Here is a 5,302-nt window from a genome sequence, read left to right as displayed (position 1 = left end):
GATTTTTTAAAATATAAATTTATTTATTTATCTATTTTTGGCTGTGTTGGGTCTTTGTTGCTGCGCGCGGGCTTTCTCTAGTTGCGGCGAGTGGGAGCTACTCTTCATTGCGGTACGCGGGCTTCTCACTGCGGTGGCTTCTCTTGTTGCGGAGCATGGACTCTAGGCGCGCGGGCTTCAGTAGTTGTGGCACGCTGGCTCAGTAGTTTGGCTCACGGGCTCTAGAGCGCAGGCTCATTAGTTGTAGCGTATGGGCTTAGTTGCTACGCGGCATGTGGGATCTTCCTGGACCAGGGCTCGAACCCGTGTCCCCTGCGTTGGCAGGCGGATTCTTAACCACTGCGCCACCAGGGAAGTCCCGAGATTGAGGTTTGAAGATACTACACTGCTGGCTTTGAAGATGGAAGGTGGAACCATGAAGCAAGGAATGCAGGCGCCTCCAGAAGCTGGAAGAGGCAAGGAAACAAATTCTCCCCTAGAACATGCAGAAGGAAAGCACACCTGCCAACACCATGATTTTAGCTCGGTGAAGGCCCTTTCTGACCTCCAGAATTATAAGACAATACGTTTGTGTTGTCTCAAGCTACTAAATTTGTAGTAATTTGGTACAGTAACAATCAGGAAATGAAGACAGAGGGGAAAGTCACTGATAAACAGGCAGTTGAATGCTACGATGTGGGACACAGGGGCATTTGCAGAACTACTTACAAGACCACTTAGCTCTCACCTGGATGGCAAGGCCAGGTTTCTGCGAGGATGAGAAACACAGCTGTGACAGGTAGAGCATTGTCAAGGTGGTAAAGGACAATGTTCCCAGCAGCAGCAGTGCATTTGGGAAACCGCTTCTGGTTCTGCAGGGCTGAATCTGGCAGGTCGGCTGTTGAAAGAGGTTCAAGGAGCTGGGGGCTTGGGAAGGGCCTTGACTCTGAGGCCTTGGGAGTCACAGAAGGAGCTGGCAGCACTGGGTCTGCTCAGGGTAGAAAGTCAAGATAAACCATAATTATGAGCAAAGTTCTAATATCTATTCCTGCATCCCGGTGAATGGTCCTGTGTACCTCCTGGGGTGCATGAGCCCCCTCACCCTCACTTGGAGGAGGGAGGGGAAGGTTTTTCTAGAACACAGGCCGCCAGCTGGTTGCCGACACCGTGATGGATTAGTTCTCCCTGCCCCGGACTGGTGCACTCACTGTGATGGATTGGGGTCAAGGTCACAGGTTTGACCTGCCTTTGGGTCAATGGAGTTGGGAAGAAAAAGTCCATTTTCATCACGAAAGACTGCCCTCTGGTCTGTTATCTCTAAATGATTCTTGGGTCACAAGGCACACAGACAGGGTACAGATGGAAAAACCCTCCAGGGCCTGACTGTTGACAGGGAGTCAATGGTGCCCACGCTGTGTACAAAGCCCAGCGGGTGTGGGTGGCAGGAGCGGGCAAGCAGAGGGCAACTCCTCCCCGCTCCCTGCCTGGACAAACCACCCTGGCCCCTGGGTGAGGGGCAGGTGATACGGCAGGGCCCCGGGGGAGAAGCTCGCCCACCCTGACCTTCCCTCCTGTTGGGTGTTCATCAAATCCATCCAGCTGCCCTTGCTCTTGCTCCTTGGCTTGGCTTTGAATTCCATCTCTGGCCCACGACTCCCCATCTCGATGAACAGTTCCAAGCACGTGGGGACTCACCCACTGTCTCAGTCAGCTCAGGACCCACAGACGGGGCATAAACAGCAAATATTTAGTTCTCTCAGTTTGGAAGGCTGGAAGTCCAAGATGCAGGTACCAGCATGGCTGGCTTTTGGTGAAGGCTTTCTTCCTGGCTTGCAGAGGGCTGCCTTCTCACTGTGTCCTCACATGGCAGATAGAGAACGTTCTGGTCTCTCTTCCTCTTCTTATAAAGACACTAATTCATCATGGGGGCCCCACCCTCATGACCTCATCTAAACTTAGTCACCTCCCCAAGGCCCCGTCTCCTAATACCATCACACAGGGGGACCACCTTCTCAACACACTCCTCACTCTGACCCCAGGATGAGAAATTAGAAAGCCGCCTCCGTGTGGCTGCTTCTCAAATAATACCCACATAGTAACACACGGGCTCGAGGTCTGGTCCGGGAAGATCCCACATGCCACGGAGCAACTAAGCCTGTGCGCCACAACTAAGCTCTAGCCTGCGCTCTAGAGCCCGCGAGCCACAACTACTGAGCCCACGCACAACTACTGAAGCCTGCGCACCCAGAGCCCGTGCTCCACAACAAGAGAAGCCACCGCAATGAGAAGCCCGTACACCTCAACGAAGAGTAGCCCCCGCTCGCCGCAACTAGAGAAAGCCCGCGCGCAGCAACGAAGGCCCAACGCAGCCGTAAATAAATAAATAAATTGCATCTCTTGGATGAATGACTTGGATGGCTTGGGTCTGACCCTCCATAGAGTTGGTTTTCTTGATCTGCACCCCGGCATCAAGTCTTTGATTTACCCTGAGTGGAAATGCAGCTTCATGAGGTTTGCATGACCTTATCTGTTATGAGGCTGTTTTGAAGACACTGACTGGGACCCCACCCCTGTCCCCTTCAGAGATCTCACAGGGATCCCTCTCAGACCTCAGTGTCAGAAAAAGCTTCTTCTGGGATTGTTCCAACCTCATAGACTTCGTGAGTCTTGTAACGGGTGGATTTCCCTTTTCGCTTTGACTGATAGGAAGCTCAGAGCCCAATTTTCAGTCCACTTTGAGCACATTTCTGTGTACCACACTCTTGGTTCATTGTACTGTTTGTTCAAGGCTTGTTTTCTCTCTGCTCTATTTTTTGTCCTACTGTATTTTAAGTATTTTTGTAAGCTGCCTCCAATCCTGTTTGGAACAAAGCAGGGTAAAAACAAATCAAAACAAAACAAAACAAAACAAAATTCAGCAGAGCCCTGTGGGCTTGGCGGGCATTTTTTTTTTTTTTTAAAGATAGATTTGATTTTATTTATTTATTTTTGGCTGTGTTGGGTCTTCGTTGCTGCGTGTGGGCTTTCTCTAGCTGCGGCGAGCGGGAGCTACTGTTCGCTGCGGTGCGCGGGCTTCTTATCGCGGTGGCTTCTCTTGTTGCGGAGCTCAGGCTCCAGGCGCGCGGGCTTCAGTAGCTGTGGCACGCGGGCCCAGCAGTTGTGGCCCGCGGGCTTAGCTGTTCTGCAGCATGGGGGATCTTCCCGGGCCAGGGCTCGAACCCGTGTCTCCTGCATTAGCAGGCAAATTCTTAACCACTGCGCCACCAGGGAAGCCCTTGGTGGGCATTTTTTTAACAGAGCAAGTTCATTTCAGGGTTGGAGTCCCGCCGGGAAGGCAGCTCTCCCTGGCTCCTCCTGCCTCTCCTGGGAGTCTCCATCTTGGAGAACAGAAGCTCCGTGTGTAAGAGCAACAGGCTTCAGAGGCAAAGCCTCCAACCTCCATCTGCCTGCAAATAGCTTTCCTCCCCCAAAGCGTTCTTCCCAGTCTCCCATCTGGCTGTTGGCAGGAAGCCACAGGGCCTTGAGAAGCCTGCAAAGGGGAGGTAGAGAGACAAGCTCTCCTGCTTTTATTCCTAACTTTGCTTTCCTGCATCTTTTTTTTTAATTCTTTCTTTCTTTGTTGAAGTAGAGCTGGTTCACTGGGCCGCGCCAGTCTCTGCTGTACAGCAAAGTGCCTCAGTTTTACACATAGAGACGTTCTTTTTTAAATTATGGTTTCCATTATCGTTCATCCCAGGAGATGGGATATAGTTCCCTGTGCTATAGAGTAGGACCTTGTTGTTCATCCACGCTTTCCTGCATCTTAACTCAGGGTCTCCGGGGTCCAGGGATACTTTGCATGCAGGTTATCGCTGCGCCAGGAAGGGTCCCCGCCCAAGTGTGGAGTCCGGGCACTTGGGAGGCTGCCGTGTGAAGGCCGAGGTAAGCCGGGGAAGGGTGGGGGTGCCACACACACACCTGAAATAGCCAACCCCGCCCCCTCTGCCACCCCGACAAGGACCGCACTCCCAGCTCTGCCCCACGCAGTCTACCGGCTCAGCCTTTCCCTCGTCTGTCACGCCACAGAGCCAACCCAGCCCCGTCCATCTCACAGCCTCTGCTCTGCTCCACTCACCAGACTTCAGCCAGTGCCGCCTTCTCCAGCCTCTGTCTTCCCAACTGTAAAATGGGTGGAGGCTGGTGGTGAACCAGATGCTAAAATGTGAAGATCCTAAGAACCCCCTTCCCGCAGGTGTCCTGAACCCCTCTATTCCTTTCCTATCCCTTGTGTCCACTTTCTTCTGAGAACATGGTGCAACCCTGGTGAAGAGGAGGGGGTGGCTGGGGTGTGAGAATGGAGTCGAAGGGGAGCCCTATGGGACCAGCCTGGACCCCAGCAGGAGCACGGCCCTGAGGCTGTGGACGGAGACGGAGGCCAGCCCTGAGTGACCCTGGGAATGGCAGGGGCGGCTCTGCTCAGCACACTTGGCACTACCTGCGGGGCCCTTTGGATGATGCAAAGCAGCAGTAGCTGCTGAAAGGGTCCTGGAGCTGCCAGTGCCTCACCTGGCAGGAAGCACACCCCCCTTTCTCTTGGGCACACCCCTCCCAGCAGGGCTGCCAGCTCGGCCTCTCTCTGCACTGCTCTGCCCAGCAGGTCACTGGCGCCGCCTGGTCATTCCGGGTCCCAAAGTGGACATCACCAGATTGGGACGGTGATTGCAAGGAAGGGCTCTGGAGCCCGCGCGTGGGTCCGTATCCACCTCCTCCACTTGCTAGCCCGGTAGGCCAGTGGCAGTCCTAGAACACACAGCCCTTACCATGTGAACAGTGCAGAACAGCATGTACCCAACAAATTAGAACAGAACCCCTTGAGGAGCTGGGGAGGCAGCGGGGAGACACCCCAGTGATGACTGGACCAGGGTGGGACTCATCCCAGAGCACCTTTGGGCCATGACTGCAGCCTTGCCTGAAGCAGAAGGTTTTGGGGTCCCATCACATTTTTGGAAGTATTAGCTGCGATCTGAATTAAAATTACTAAATGATTACCCAGAAAGAGTTCCCAGCTCTTGCTCTGAGTTGTCAGAGGTAGAAGGGGCCCTACAGAACATCTTTAGGGTAAGATGTGCCCTGAGGGGGCCCTAGGCTTCTCCAGCAAAACCCGGAGACAAAGGGGAGGGAGAAAGTATCCGCCCCCAACCAGGGAAGCTCTTGTTCAGTCTGTTTGTGTACCTCACGACAAACAGAACTTCTGGTAAAAAGCTGAAAATGACTGAGCTAGTGCCTAACTGTAAAGATGGAGAAACTGAAGCCGCCCAGAGAGGGAAAATAACTGGCCCAAGTC

General features: G+C 53.5%; 1 protein-coding gene across 2 annotated transcripts in view; it reads right to left on the bottom strand.

Annotated features, from left to right (window-relative positions):
• Positions 1-5,302, bottom strand: part of VCF1 (VCP nuclear cofactor family member 1) — an 82,341-nt gene that overhangs the window by 53,808 nt on the left and 23,231 nt on the right. The window lies entirely within an intron of this gene.

Source organism: Delphinapterus leucas, chromosome 19 (genome assembly GCF_059928025.1).
Source record: "Delphinapterus leucas isolate spDelLeu-1000000601 "Yukka" chromosome 19, BTC_Dleu_Yukka2, whole genome shotgun sequence".
NCBI classification, from domain to species: domain Eukaryota; kingdom Metazoa; phylum Chordata; class Mammalia; order Artiodactyla; family Monodontidae; genus Delphinapterus; species Delphinapterus leucas.
Note: the sequence above shows the minus strand (reverse complement) of the source record. Positions and strands in the feature narration are given on the sequence as shown.